Source organism: Giraffa tippelskirchi, chromosome 6 (assembly GCF_054371585.1).
Source record: "Giraffa tippelskirchi isolate mGirTip1 chromosome 6, T2T-mGirTip1v1.2.pri, whole genome shotgun sequence".
Taxonomy (NCBI): Eukaryota; Metazoa; Chordata; class Mammalia; order Artiodactyla; family Giraffidae; genus Giraffa; species Giraffa tippelskirchi.
The window spans coordinates 80,166,541-80,182,865 of NC_137280.1; the positions used below are offsets into that span (position 1 = coordinate 80,166,541).

At 40.2% G+C, this 16,325-nt stretch overlaps 1 long non-coding RNA gene across 2 annotated transcripts in view; it reads right to left on the reverse strand.

Annotated features, from left to right (window-relative positions):
* Positions 1 to 220: 220 nt before the first annotated feature.
* Positions 221 to 16,325, reverse strand: part of LOC145509242 (uncharacterized) — a 51,286-nt gene continuing 35,181 nt past the window's right edge. Inside the window, exons 3-4 of one of the 2 annotated variants that reach the window (XR_014055938.1) lie at positions 2,927 to 5,615; positions 221 to 1,159 (exon numbers count right to left, since the gene is read on the reverse strand). This is a non-coding gene — a long non-coding RNA (uncharacterized LOC145509242). The remainder of the gene's footprint in view (positions 1,160 to 2,926; positions 5,616 to 16,325) is intronic. The other variant, XR_014055937.1, reaches the window with a different exon arrangement.

Below are 16,325 nucleotides of genomic sequence, written 5' to 3' on the forward strand. Positions count from 1 at the left end.
TGAGCAAACTCTGGGAGATGGTGAAGGACAGGGAGGCCTGGCATGCTGCAGTCCATGGGGTCACAAAGAGTCGGACACGACTGAGCGACTGAACAACAACAAAGCCTGGATAAAAAGTAGGAATCTTAGTCACTAGACCACCAGGGGATAGAGGCTAGAAGCAAAGTTCCCTGGCTCTTCCCTCTCATCTGAAAGCAAGAATGTTTCAAGGAGGCAAAAACTGTAAAAACAGATACAAAGTTTATTATTAGAGACACAGCACAATGTATGGGAGAGCACAGAGAGAGACAATTTAAGAGAAGCAGGGCAGAAATTCGCACCCAGAGAGACAGGATATGGGCGTCCTCTCTAATGGGGAGGACCACAGTGTCAGAAGCTAGGCCAAGATATATATTCAGTGAAGGGTGTTAGGTGTCCTAAATGAGGAGCGCAGTAAAAAGGTGATTTAAATCACTTAAACACAGGACAGTCCTTCCAGGTCTTTGTTTACTTTTGACCTTTATCATTTTTTCTTCACACCTGACTGCCCTAGGACCTTCCCCAAGATATGTGCACAACTTTGTTCTAAGATGGATCCCACCACAGAGGCCAGTGGGTGCATGCATGTCCACACCTACTGTGGAGTAAGGCCCCCTCCCTTTTCGACCCTCAAGAAGCCTTCCTGTGCGTGTGCAGACAGGGAAGTCTTCCTTGACCTCAGGAGTTGGTATCTTACCTCTTTACTTTAGCCGAGCTCAGCTTTTGCCACTAGCTTTGTCCTTGGAGTGTCTGGGTGAGAACAAAGCTTCAGTTTTACTCCACTTGACAAATACCAGCTGTCTAGCCCAGGGGCCCATCTGTCTCCTACCTCAGGTCCTTAGGAGACTATTTGGAAGTTTTGTGACAATGTCTCTTTGGGTTATCAGGTGAAAAGAGTCAGTCTGTTACTGAAGAGCAAGTTTGTGTGCCTGATGCAGTGAGGCCACACAAGCCAAAACAGTGGAGTTTGAAGCCAAGAAAGGTTTATTGCAGTGTCACATAAGGATAAAGGGTGGCTCGTGCCCCTCAAATCTGGAACTCCCCAAAGGGTTCAGCAAAGCATTTTTAAAGGCAAGGTGAGGGAGGGGCATGGTTGGTTGTTGCAAACTTCTTGGTCCACACAAGTCAGATCACAGTGTTCCTGTAGAGCTCCAAAAAGACAAATGTTACTCTCTGTTTGCTACTTTTTATATGAATGGAAAAGTGTTATATCCTTAAAGGTCAGAGCCTTGATAATGGGCTAGCCTGTATACAGGCTGTATTCAGGCTATCTGCAATATTTTAAACTCAAATAGAATACAAAGGTATTCTATTTGAGTTATTAATAAAAAGATATTCTAAAATATTCTAAAGGTAAAAGAAACAGATCTAATATGAAGTCAGATATGTTCTTCCCTATTACAAATCTTTCTCGCATTGCTCCTAGGGAGGGGATTTAGGACACTGGAATTCTTTTGGGAGGCTCTGCTTTTAGACAGGTAAGGGAATTCCAGGGCGGGGGGAAAAAGCTTATTCTCAAAAGTCTTCAGTTCAAAATAACTTGTATGTCACAGTGGCACCCTCTGGACCCCTTTCCCTACAACAGCCCTTGGCTGGTCTTCCTGCTTCCTCTCTTATTAGTCTCTTCAGTTCCTTCTCCGTGCCTGCAAAAGTGATCATTTCAAACTGCAGATAAGACTGTCACTGCCACGACAGCCCCCATTCCTTTTCCCGCTTTGGACAGATCCTACAGTTTCAAGGGTACAAACACATCCCTGACAAACTGTGCTATATCCTGGTGCTTTGCCCTGCCCCCGTCTGTCCCACACCCCTCTCACTGAGCTCCACCAGACTGGCATTGATGGCTTATGCTGATCAATCCTTTCCTGAGAACTCCTCCTCTCCCCTGGGTCATACAGCTAATCTCTCTTTCCCGGGGAGGCCCTCTATCCTTCTGTGGTCATACCCCACAGTATAAGCTCTCTGAGCCCCACAGACCCTCCCTCCCCAGCACTGAGCACAGCGGCCACAGACAGGACTGTGGCAGGGCAGGACTAGGCTGAAGTCAGTGCAGAGTGTGGCTGTGTCGCCAGAAACTCGAGCACAATCTGGTACGGGGTGGACGCTTAGAACATTTGCTATGAATGAATAAGGAAATGAGGTTGAGACAGGCTGGGACCTGAAACCAGGGACTGTTTGCTTCAGTGCTTGCCCCTGGACAGAGCAACAAAATACAAAGGAAACTATAAGAGACTAAAAACAACCCAGCATGCATAGATAATTGGGCAAATCAGGAACAACAAGATACAAAAAGACCAAAAAACCCTGAGGAGGCAGGAGCAAAAGCAGGGTACTGCACAAGCACCCTGCACATGGTACCGTCAAGATGGTGGGCAGACCACCTAAGCCACCTTCAGGCTGAACCCTCACCCACCCCTACTCCAACCCCATAGAAGGAACCAGCTCACCCCTCTCCATCAGGGACCCGGCAAGGGAACCTCGTACTTGTTTTTGCACCCTCCTGCTGCAACAGGAGTCCCAGTAAAGCCTTGCCAAAATTTCTTGTCTGGCCTCTTACAGATTTCTATTAACTAAGGACCCCAGGAACCTTTATCAGTAACATACTCTGCAAAGGGACACTGTCCCCTTCCTGGGAAAGGATCTGGGCACCTCCGGGACCACCGAATGCAGCATCCTTTTGTGTGACAAGCAGCCTCCCGAACCTCTAGTTTCAGCATCACCACACTTGATAAGTCTGCCTTCCTGGCCCCTGAGGGCCTCAGTACCCTCATTCAAGCAACACTTTCTTCTGCCCCTTTATCCTTTTACTCTCATTGCTTTCCCCTTCCCCTTTGCCCCTTTTCTCCCGGACTCTCTCTTTCAGTTTTTTCAGTCCTGCCTCCCTTTACCTCCCCCTTGGTTCTCTTACCTACACTCCCATCCTTTTCATCTTGGAGACTCCTTGTTGGCTCACCTTTTTCATGAACTCCCATACTTTTCTGTTTTGTGTTCCAGCTGGCAGAAGGGCTGGCTGAGAAAGGAGTTGGACTGGACAAAGTCCTCCAGAGGCCACCTTGCAATAATACCGTGTCTTTGTTTCTTGTTTGTGTCTTTTAAGTTTCTGTCATTGATACATGTTGACTCTTAGTCAGTGAATGTATCAGGATCTTTGTTTTATGTAGTTTTGCCTGTCCAACCACTCCTGCAAATCTCCACTCATTGTGCATATGGGTCGACCACTTAAGCCTTAAAATACAAACACAGACCACATTGCCTAGGACTCCAGCCTTAGGTTACTTCAGTTCAGTTCAGTTCAGTCGCTCAGTTGTGTTCGACTCTTTGGGACCCCGTGGATTGCAGCACGCCAGGCCTCTCTGTCCATCACCAACTCCTGGAGTCTACCCAAACCCATATCCATCGAGTCGGTGATGCCATCCAACCATCTCATCCTCTGTCGTCCCCTTCTCCTCCCGCCCCCAATCCTACCCAGCATTAGGGTCTTTTCCAATGAGTCAACCCTTCGCATCAGGTGGCCAAATTATTGGAGTTTCAGCTTCAACATCAGACCTTCCAATGAACACCCAGGATTGATCTCTTTTAGGATGGATTGATTGGATCTCCTTGCAGTCCAAGGGACTCTCAAGAGTCTTCTCCAACACCACAGTTCAAAAGCATCAATTCTTCGGCGCTCAGCTTGCTTCACTGTCCAACTCTCACATCCATACATGACCACTGGAAAAACCATAGCCTTGACTAGACGGACTTTTGTTGGCAAAGTAATGTCTCTGCTTTTTAATATGCTATCTAGGTTGGCCATAACCTTACTTCCAAGGAGCAAGCGTCTTTTAATTTCATGGCTGCACTCACCATCAGCAGTGATTCTGGAGCCCAAAAAAATCAAGTCTGACACTGTTTCCACTGTTTCCCCATCTATTTCCCATGAAGTGATGGGACCAGATGCCATGATCTTAGTTTTCTGAACTAAGCTTTAAGCCAACTTTTTCACTCGCCTCTTTCACCTTCATCAAAAGACTCTTTAGTTCTTCTTCACTTTCTGCCATAAGGGTAGTGTCATCTGCATATCTGAGGTTATTGATATTTCTCCCGGCAATCTTGATTCCAGCTTGTGTTTCTTCCAGCCCAGCATTTCTCATGATGTACTCTGCATATAAGTTAAATAAGCAGGGTGACAATATACAGCCTTGACGGACTCCTTTTCCTATTTGGAACCAGTCTGTTGTTCCATGTCCAGTTCTAACTGTTGCTTCCTGACCTGCATACAGGTTTCTCAAGAGACAGGTCAGATGGTCTGGTATTCCCATCTCTTTCAGAATTTTCCACAGTTTCTTGTGATCCACACAGTCAAAGGCTTTGGCATAGTCAATAAAGCAGAAATAGATGTTTTTCTGGAACTCTCTTGCTTTTTCGATGGTCCAGCGGATATTGGCAATTTGATCTCTGGTTCCTCTGCCTTTTCTAAAACCAGCTTGAACATCTGGAAGTTCACGGTTCACGTATTGCTTAAGCCTGGCTTGGAGAATTTTGAGCATTACTTTACTAGCATGTGATATGAGTGCAATTGTGTGGTAGTTTGAGCATTCTTTGGCATTGCCTTTCTTTGGGATTGGAATGAAAACTGACCTTTTCCAGTCCTGTGGCCACTGCTGAGTTTTCCAAATTTGCTGGCATATTGAGTGCAGCACTTTCACAGCATCACCTTTGAGGATTTGAAATAGCTCAACTGGAATTCCATCACCTCCACTAGCTTTGTTCGTAGTGATGCTTTCTAAGGCCCACTTGACTTCACATTCCAGGATGTCTGGCTCTAGGTGAGTGATCACACCATCGTGATTATCTGGGTCGTGAAGATCTCTTTTGTACAGTTCTTCTGTGTATTCTTGCCACCTCTTCTTAATATCTTCTGCTTCTATTAGGTCCATACCATTTCTGTCCTTTATCGAGCCTATCTTTGCATGAAATGTTCCTTTGGTATCTCTAATTTTCTTGAAGAGATCTCTAGTCTTTCCCAATCTGTTGTTTTCCTCTATTTCTTTGCACTGATCGTTGAGGAAGGCTTTCTTATCTCTCCTTGCTATTCTGTGGAACTCTGCATTCAGATGGGAATATCTTTCCTTTTCTCCTTTGCTTTTCGCTTCTCTTCTCTTCCCAGCTATCTGTAAGGCCTCCTCAGACAGCCATTTTGCTTTTTTGCATTTCTTTTCCATGAGGATTGTCTTGATCCCTGTCTCCTGTACAATGTCACGAACCTCTGTCCATAGTTCATCAGGCACTCTGTCCATCAGGTCTAGTCCCTTAAATCTATTTGTCACTTCCACTGTATACTCATAAGGGATTTGATCTAGGTCATACCTGAATGGACTAGTGGTTTTCCCTACTTTCTTCAATTTAAGTCTGAATTTGGCAATAAGCAGTTCATGATCTGAGCCACAGTCTGCTCCTGGTCTTGTTTTTGCTGACTGTATAGAGCTTCTCCATCAGGACTTTAAAGAACAGGGAGCAGGGGAAAGGAGCTTGCATTTCTCTCCCCCATCTTTAAAATGTAACTCTTCTGCCTGGGCTTTCAGGAACTATCTGATCCAAAATCTGTAGCCTCCAGACTGAGAAGGAAAAGAAAGAAGCCTTTAACACTCAAGCCAGAAAACTATGTGGTCTTCAGTGCTGTCTCTCATTATGTAAACACTAACTTCTAAATTTTTAAGTTAGAAATTAACTTGTAACTTTTACAAGTTAACGTGTAAAAAATTAACTTGTAAATTTAACGTTAAAAAATTAACATGTAAATGAGTATTTAATTAGTTTAAAGTAAATTAAGCATTTATACAAATTCTAAGCAATACAAAAGAAATTCACCAGAATACATTTCAGGTTCATGTGACCTGGGAAACAGTCAATATTGAATTAATATCTAGAATAAAGTTAGCTTAAGCTTGTAGGTTTAATTGATACAAACCTGTCTTTAGAGTCATCAACATTAAGTATAATACTTTTATTGTTCCTAGGGTTACTGAAAGTCAGTAAGTGCATATTGTTTCTGTTATAAAATTTGTCAATAAGGAAAATAACCTGATATAATTAAACTTTTAAGTAAATGTAACTGAGATAACAGCTTTTTGGTAAACTCTATAGAAATAATTGGGGCTTCTCAGGTGGCGCAGTGGTAAAGAACCCACCTGCCAATGCAGGAGGTGCAAGAGACACAAGTTTGATCCCTGGGTCAGGAAGGTCCCCTGGAGAAGGAAATGGCAACCCACTCCAGTATTCTTGCCTGGAGAATGGACAGAGGAGCCTGGCAGGCTACAGTCCAGGGGGTCACAGTGAGTCAGACATGACTAAGCACAAACACACATAGGAATAATAAGTTTTGGAAATGTCCATCTAAAATAGTTTCTCTAAATCTTGGTAACTTGACACTGAATTAAGTTAAATGATAGGAACTCATTGAATATTCAGGGCATTTCAAATAAGATAAAATATTGGAACATTAATTGCTAAACAGGTCTAAATTTACCTATTTTTCTCTTACAAGAGGGAAAGTACAGATGTTGTGTTTATTAGACCCATATCTTATACCATGTTGAGGAAAGAAACTGTACTTTGGGAAGATGCATGTTTCTAGAGGTTATGGGATATTCCGATCAGAAAATGCTGATATGACAGTTTACAATTACTTGCTTCTTAGTTTTTGCTAGAGATTAATGCTCTAAGATTAAGAATTATGAGGAAAACATTTCAGTATGCAAGGAAAATAGGAAACATGTTTTCAGTAAATGAAGGTATGAGGATGGAAGTGCATTTTGTTAAAAGATAGAAAAGTGGTTTTGTCCTAGAGCTGGTTGTTTCTAAATGAAAAAGAAAATGAGGGACAGAATAATATAGGATACAGAAAGTTGGAGAAGTTTCTAGAAAAGGAACATTGGGAAGAGATTTGCACGTGGTCAGGATTTTCTTAAGATTGGATTCAATTTTAACTAAGTAAATGGATTTTAAGAGTAGACTGGTATAGGACTGGATTTTGTTTCTTTCTCTTAAGAGAACAAAGTTTTCTTGGAATGCTGCTTTTACTAACTGATTGTGTAGATTTATTTGCTTTTAAATAAGCTGTTACTTCTTTGCCCTTTGAAATCTTTTATTGTCACTTTGGTTAAATGAATAAGTATTGTTTCACAGGGACCTGTGAGCCTATATGACCAAGTGTGTTAAAACTTTTTAGTATTTTTTTACACCTTTCAAAATATCAAATGCTAATTTAAATTATTTTGACCTCCAGCTGAAGCATCCCAAAGAGAGATCCTAAACTAACTGGGTTCATTTGGTATATTAAACTACATGGGAAGCATTGTCAAATGAGTACTAAATATTCTTAGGTTGCATAATATGGGTAAATGTTATTGATATAGATACACTAGAAATTATATGAAATTCTTAAAAATCTGGTATGTCCTGATAAAAATATTATCAGTCATAATTGCTAGTTACTATAACCAAGTTTGTTTGTCAATTACATTGTGATCAGATTGTCATTCATAGACAGTTAAGCTGATGCTTTGCAAAAATGATTCATCTTCAAGAAGATTCACAGAAACAGCATTTTGACAAGTACAGGTTTCTCACAACTTTCGTATCATACCACTAAATTGGGTAAACTTGATGACCTTATAAAACTGCTAAATAAGTGAACTGAAGGATATGGTTATAATTTTTCAGTTTTGTCTGAAGTATTACTGGCTTTTATTCTGTTTTCCAGATATAAGGAAACCCTTCCCGTCAAGCTAATTATAATTTACAGCAATTTGGTAAGTTACACCCTTAAGTAGAACTGAAACATTTACCTTTCCCTCTACCTAATCCCTCTAGAAATTGGAAACTAAGAGGTTCCCAGCAGCTTTATCAGGTAAATAAGGAAGGCCACTTCCTAACAGGTTAAGAATCTCAAGGTATTTTGAGGAGACTTCAAAAAGGGAGGGATTCACCCAAATCTGTACAGCAAAATCTGTGATAAGCCCTTGTCACCACTTTCCATAAGAGGGTACAGAAAAACCAAACTTTTTGGCCAACCCAATAAAATAACCTATATAACCGTACATAAGTAACCAAGTCAATTTCTTGAAATCAGAGTTAATTTGCAATCAAATAAATTATAATTTGGCTATATTTAGTAAAAATGAGGGTAATTTTAGAGAGAAAAAGATTGTTTCAGTGTACATCAAATTCTGATTCTGTTTTGAGGTCTATACTTACTAAGACTACTTCCCAGATAGTTCTTTGTTGTAAAGTTTAACTGAGTTATTAATAAGATACTCTAAGCTCGTTTCTGAAGCTTATCACTGCCATCTATCTCTACGTGAAGATCAGATGTCCCATGACCTGTGACCAGGCTCTATCAAAAATTGGGAGTTGCTGTGTTAACTGTACAGTGGCCCAGTACTTAGGAAAGCAAGAGAAATGTTAACTGCTAGAAATTCTTTTATAAAACATGGAGATTTAATTCCGCCTCTTTCAGAAACAGCGCAGTTGCCAGCCCAGGCAGCAGTAACCCACCGCAGGAGCCGTCTGAGGGGCGGGGTGTTTGTGAGCCATGGGGACAGCAAAGCTGACAGAGCTGCAAAATAGGCAAGTGGATTGTAAGAGCCTGAGCAAGTTATGGCCCTAGTGTTTGTGCCCCCGAATTCCCTAGCCTTCCCTAGTATTCTTCACAGGAACAAGAAAAGGCTGAGAAATGGAGTTATGAGAAAGTAAGCATGAAAAGACCCTGATGCTGGGAAGGATTGAAGGCAGGAGGAGAAGGGGACGACAGAGGATGAGATGGTTGGATGGCATCACCAACTACATGGACATGAGTTTGAGTAGGCTCCGGGAGTTGGTGATGGACAGGGAGGCCTAGCGTGCTGCGGTTCATGGGATCACAAAGAGTCGGACACGACTGAGCGACTGAACTGAACTGAGGCATAAAAAGGAGGACAATGTTCTAATCTCTGAAGCCCAACAATAGAAACTTGCTAAGAGTTTAGCAAGTTTAGTGGGTGATGCCACCCACTATGGGACGGATGCACTATAGGACTTGACTGAAAAGAGTTTTTCATGGAAGGGACTCAAAACAAAACAGTAAAACAAGTAACCCTTGCCTACGATTTGTGTGCCGCAGGCCCATTCAATTCCCCTTCATTATTCAGGCCAGTTCAACATACCTGGGGGAAGACTGGCAGTTAGGTATCACCCAAATCCCCCCACGGTCAGGATATAAGTATTTTCTTATGTTCATTGATACTTTCACAGGATGGGTTAATGCCTCCCCTGCCCAATCTGAAAAGGCTACTGAACTCTATAAATCCCTTTTAAAAGAAATAATTCCTGGGAATTCCCTGGTTATCTAATGGTTAGAACTCTCTACTTCCACTGCATGGGGTATGGGTTTGATCCCTGTTCAGGGAACTAAGATCCCTCAAGTTGCGTGGCATGGCAAAAATAAAAGACATAGTTCCTCAGTGTGGACTTCCAAAGTCCCCCTGAGTGATTGTTATCCCTCTTTTATACCCAAAATCACACAGGGGCTCACAACAGCCCTAGGGATAAACTACAAGTTACACTTATTGGCACCCCCAAGCTCTGGGAGATGGTGAAGGACAGGAAAGCCTGGTGTGCTGCAGTCCTTAGTGTCGCAAAGAGTCAGACACAACTGAGCAGCTGAACAATCTTCAGGGAAGGTAGAGAAAATGAACCATACTTTAAAGAAAACTTTAGCAAAAAAAACCTGCCAAGAGACACATTGCACTCCTTAGGGCCCGTAGGGAGTAATTTGAAATGACCCATTGGAAGGCTTTTCTTACTACTGACATTCTGCTAGATGAGGAAGTGAAGACCCTGAAATATTATGAATCTAGGACAAGTTCAGACGGCAATCCAGGACTATGACAACAAGGCACTGCCACCTCCCACTAGAAATACAGTGGAAGAGGTAGTTCCTTCACAAGGAAACCCTGGGGACCAAGTTCTTCTTAAAATCTGGAAAGAGGGGTCCCCTGAAGACCAACTTATTACCAAAGTAGAAAGGCCCCTATAATGTAATTTTACCCACCCCCACTGCTGTCAAATTGTAAGGGATGTCTAGTTGGGTAATTTGTCCAGACTAAAGCTTTTACCTCCAAAAATTTCACAGGTCACAACAGAAGAACAATACACCTGTGAGCCAGTGGAAAACCTGAGATACCTATTCAGAAGACAGGCACCATTGAGATAAGTAAAATGGTGTGGTGAATGGGACTCCTACTTGCTATTGTAACTCTTGCTTCCATTCTACCAGGGGGCTTAGCCACCACCGCCAGAGAGGTGGCTCTTTTGTCTGTGCTGGGTTTAAGGGAAACACTCCACCACAGAAATGCTTCCCCTGTTGACTGTCTGCTTTACTAGTCCCTGTAACTAGAAGACAATGGCAAGAGAACTCACTTATCAACATTTCCAGAATCATATCCAAAGGAGAACGTTTAAAAGTTGTTGGATGTGCCATCAACACCCCCAGCTGGCTACTGGCCCTCCTCTTGCATTCTCCTGAAACTGCCAATTCCAATGGTAATTAACAATCTAAATCAGGGACAATTACCACCCCTCCAAACCTCCGCTGGTCACATGTACACCTTCCAGGAGGCTATTCCAGTTCTTTAACCTGAATTGCCCATATGGACACACTGTTAAATTACACAAATGGCATTTGTTTCACAGGCCTCAAGAACCCTCCAAGATATACATGTACCAGATATCCTGCCTCTTTTTTTTTTTTTTTAATTTTTGGCAGGATGTTCGTTGCTGTGCGGACTTTTCTTTGGTTGCATAGAGCAGGGGTTATTCTCTAGTTACGGTGTGCAGGCTTCTGACTGCTGTGGCTTCCCTTGTTGCAAAACACAGGCTTCGGCAGTTGCAGCCCAAGGGCTCAATAGTTGCAGTTTTGGGGCTCTAAAGTACACGCTCAGTAACTGTGGTGCGTGGGTTTAATTGCTCCGCAGCATGTGGGACCTTCTTGGACCATGAATCGAACTGTGTCTCCTGCTTTGGCGGGTAGCTTCTTTTTTCTTTAAATTATTTTAATTGGAGGCTAATTACTTTACAATATTGTGGTGGGTTTTGCCATACATCGACATGAATCAGCCATGGGTGCACATGTGTCCCCCCATCCTGAAGCCCCCCCTCCCACCTCCCTCCCCACCCTATCCCTCTGGGTTGTCCCAGAGCCCTGTTTGAGTGCTTTGAGTGCCCTGTTTCATGCATCAACCTGCACTGGCCATCTATTTTACATATGGTAATATACGTGTTTCAGTGCTATCCTCTCAAATCATCCCACCCTCGCCTTCCCCCACATAGTCCAAAAGTCTGTTCTTTACATCTGTGTCTCTTTTGCTGTCTTGCATATAGGGTCATCATTACTGTCTTTTTAAACTCCATATATATGCATTGATATACTGTATTGGTGTTTCTCTTTCTGATTTACTTCACTCTGTATAATAGGCTCCAGTTTCATCTACCTCATTAGAATTGACTCAAATGTGTTCTTTTTTTATAGCTGAGGAATATTCCAATGTGTACATGTACCATAGCTTTCTTATCCATTCATCTGCCAATGGACATCTAGGTTGCTTCCATGTCCTAGCTATTGTAAACAGTACTGCAGTGAACATTAGGGTACATGTGTCTCTTTCAATTCTGGTTTCCTCAGTGTGTATGCCCAGCAGTGGGATTGCTGGGTCATATGGCAGTTCTATTTCCTTTTTTTTTTTTTTTTTTTGCTTATTTTTACTTCATTTTAGTCCCTTCCTTGTGATTGTTTAAACCTATGCATTTTATGATAATCCTCCACCTTTTACTTTTCTTTTGATTTTTCCCATTTTCCTATAGTTCTTAGAATCCTGGCTTAGGAAAATCATTACAAATCATCTCTTCCAGCACTCTATATACAACTTGAATTTCCCTCTACAATATCATACTAAAAGTCCTCCAATCTCTGCTTAAATGTCTGCTGGAAAAAGGAATCACTATCTCTTAATTGCAGCCTGTTCGATTTAGAAAACCCACACTTACTTTACTGTTTTTTCATATATATAAATTCATTATTCCTAGAAATGAGGGCCATTGGCTGTCACTTTTCTATCTAAGCCAAAATGTAGTGTTGGCAAGCCACTCCATGAGGGACTACATGTATTGTTCTTCTTCCACTCTTTTAATAAGCCCACTGACTAAATTTATGAAAAGATACGGAACTGAGTATAATAACACTGTACTCCAGATGGCCCAGGAATGTAATAACTTTTAATGTGGAATTTACCAATTTATAGTAGTATTTTCTCTATAAACTTGACTTTTGCCATTCTGATTTAATTAATGAAGGCAACTAATGCACTACTAAGTTCGACCTTCATATGAAAAGATTTAGTTTCTTAGTATTTTATTATTTTTTTTCAGTTTTACTTTTTTTTAAAATTTAGTTTATTTATCTATTTTTTAACTTTGCAATATTGTATTTGTTTTGCCATACGTTGACATGAATCCACCATAGGTGTACATGTTTTCCCCTTCCAGAACCCCCCTCCCACCTCCCTCCCCATCCCATCCCTTCGGGTCGTCCCGGTGCACCAGCCCCGAGTGCCCTGTATCATGCATCGAACTATTTCCAGTTTTTTTAAGGAATCTCCACACTGTTCTCCATAGTGGCTGTACTAGTTTACATTCCCACCAACAGTATAAGAGGATTCCCTTTTCTCCACACCCTCTCCAGCATTTATTGTTTGTAGACTTTGATGGCAGCTATTCTGACCGGCATGAGATGGTACCTCATTGTGGTTTTGATTTGCATTTCTCTGATAATGAGTGATGTTAAGCATCTTTTCATGTGTTTGTTATCCATCTGTATGTCTTCTTTGGAGAAATGTCTGTTTAGTTCTTTGGCCCACTTCTTGATTGAGTTGTTCATTTTTCTGGTATTGAGCTGCATTGAGCTGCTTGTGTATTTTAGAGATTAATTCTATGTCAGTTGTTTCATTTGCTATTATTTTCTCCTATTCTGAAGGCTGCCTTTTCACCTTGCTTATAGTCTCCTTCGTTGTGCAAAAGTTTTTAAGTTTAATTAGACCCCATTTGTTTATTTTTGTTTTTATTTCCATTACTCTGGAAGGTGGGTCATAGAGAATCTTGCTATGATTTATGTCAGTGTTCTGCCTGTGTTTTCCTCTAAGTGTTTTATAGTTTCTGGTCTTACATTTATATCTTTAATCCGTTTTGAGTTTATTTTTGTGTATGGTGTTAGAAAGTGTTCTAGTTTCATTCTTTTACAAGTGGTTGACCAGTTTTCCCAGCACCACTTGTTAAAGAGATTGTCTTTTCTCAATTGTATATTTTTGCCTCCTTTGTCAAAGATAAGGTGTCCATAGGTGTGTGGATTTATCTCTGGGCTATTTTGTTCCATTGATCTATATTTCTGTCTTTGTGTCAGTACCATACTGTCTTGTTGACTGTAGCTTTGTAGTATAGTCTGAAGTCAGGCAGGTTGATTCCTCCAGTTCCAGTCTTCTTTCTCAAGATTGCTTTGGCTATTTGAGGTTTTTTGTGTTTCCATACAAACTGTGAAATTATTTGTTCTAGTTCTGTGAAAAATACTCTTGGTAGCTTGATAGGGATTATGTTGAAGCTACAGATTGCTTTGGGTAGTATACTCATTTTCACTATATTGATTCTTCCAATCCATGAACATGGTATATTTCTCCATCTATTTTTGTCATCTTTGATTTCTTTCACCAGTGTTTTATAGTTTTCTATATATAGGTCTTTTGTTTCTTTTTTTTTTTCTTTTGTTTCTTTAGGTAAGTTTATTCCTAAGTATTTATTCTTTGTGTTGCAATGGTGAATGGGATTGTTTCCTTAATTTCTCTTTCTGATTTTTCATTGTTAGTGTATAGGAATTCAAGGGTTTTCTGTATATTAATTTGATATCCTTCAACTTTACTATATTCACTGATTAGCTCTAGTAATTTTCTGGTGGTATCTTTAGGGTTTTCTATATAGAGGATCGTGTCATCTGCAAACAGTGACAGCTTTACTTATTTTCCTATCTGGATTCCTTTTATTTCTTTTTCTTCTCTGCTGTGGCTAGGACTTCCAAAACTATTTTGAATAGCAGTGGTGAGAGTGGGCACCCTTGTCTTGTTCCTGACTTTAGAGGAAATGCTTTTCAATTTTTCACCACTGAGGATGTTTGCTGTGGGTTTGTCATATATGGCTTTTATTATGTTGAGGTATGTTTCCTTTATGCCTGTTTTCTGGAGAGTTTTTATCATAAATGGGTGCTAAATGTTGTCAAAGGCTTTCTCTGTATCGAGATAATCATATGGTTTTTATCTTTCAATTTCAATTTTCATCTTTCAATTTGTTAATATGGTGATTTGCAAATATTGAACAATCCTTGCATCCCTGAGATAAAGCCCAGTTGCTCATGATGTATGATCTTTTTAATATGTTGTTGGATTCTGTTTGCTAGAATTTTGTTAAGGATTTTTGCATGTATGTTCATCAGTGATACTGGCCTGTAGTTTTCTTTTTTTGTGGCATCTTTGTCTGGTTTTGGGATTAGAGTGATTATTGCCTCTTAGAATCAGTTTGGGAGTTTACCTTCCTCTGCAATTTTCTGAAAGAGTTTGACTAGGACAGGTGTTAGCTCTTTTCTAAATTTTTGGTAGAATTCACCTGTGAAGCCACCTGGTCCTGGGCTTTTCTTTTTTGAAAGATTTTTGATTACAGTTTCGATTTCCATGCTTGTGATGGGTCTGTTAAGATTTTCTATTTATTCCTGGATTTCCATCTTGGAAGGTAATACTTTTCTAAGAATTTGTCCATTTCTTCCAAGTTGTCCATTTTGTTGGCAAATAATTGCTCATAGTCTCTTATGATCCTTTGTATTTCTGTGTTCTCTGTTGTGATTTCTCCATTTTCATTTCTAATTTTACTGATTTGATTCTTCTCCCTTTCTTTCTTGATGAATCTAATGGTTTGTCTATTTTATCTTCTCAAAGAACCAGCTTTTAGTTTTGTTGATTTTTGCTATAGTCTCCTTCATTTCTTTTTCATTTTTCTGCTCTGAGTTTTACTTCTTTCTTACTTTCTACTAACTTTGTGGTTCTTCTGTTCTTATTTTTCTAGTTGCTTTAGGTGTAAAGTAGGTTGTTTATTTGATGTTTGTCTTGTTTCTTGAGGTAGGCTTGTATTGCTATGAACCTCCCTCTTAGCACTGCTTTTACTGAATTCCATAGGTTTTGGGTTGTCATGTTTTCATTTTCATTTGTTTCCATGCATTTTTTGATTTCCTTTTTTATTTCTTCCATGATCTGTTGGTTATTGAGAAGCGTGTTGTTTAGCCTTCATATGTTTGTATTTTTAATAGTTTTTTTCCCCTGTAGTTGGCATCTAATCTTACTGCATTGTCATCAGAAAAGATGCTTGAAATGATTTCAGTTTTTCTTTTTAATTTACCAAGGCTAGATTTATGGCCCAGGATGTGATCTATCCTAGATAATGTTGTGTGTGCACTTGAGAAAAAGGTGAAATCTATTGTTTGAGGGCGAAATGCCATGTAGATTTCAATTAGGTCTAACTGGTCTATTGTATCATTTAAAGCTTGTGTTTCCTTGCTAATTTTCTGTTTGGTTGATCTATCCATAGATGTCAGTAGAGTATTAAAGTCCCCCACTATTATTGTGTTACTGTTAATTTCCCCTTTCATACTTGTTAGCATTTGCCTTACATATTGTGGTGCTCCTATGTTGGGTGCATATATATTTATAATTGTTATATCTTCTTCTAGGATTGATCCTTTGATCATTATGTAGTCTCCTTTGTCTCTTATCATGGTGTTTATTTCAAAGTCTATTTTATCTGATATGAGTATTGCATATTGCTACTCCTGGTTTCCTTTGGTCTCCATTTGCATGAAATATATTTTTCCAGCCTCTCACTTTCAGTTTCTATGCATCCCTAGGTTTGAGGTGGTTCTCTTGTAGACAGCATATATATGGGTCTTATTTTTGTATCCATTTGGCCAATCTTGTCTTTTGGTTGGCACATTTAACCCACTTACATTTAAGGTAATTATTGATAAGTATGATCCCGTTACTATTTACTTTGTTGTTTGGGGTTCATTTTTATAAACCTTTTCTGTGTTTCCTGTCTAAAGAAGATCCTTTAGCATTTGTTTAAGAGCTGGTTCGGTGGTGCTGAATTTTCTCAGCTTTTGCTTATCTGTAAAGCTTTTGATTTTTCCTTCATATCTAAATGAAATC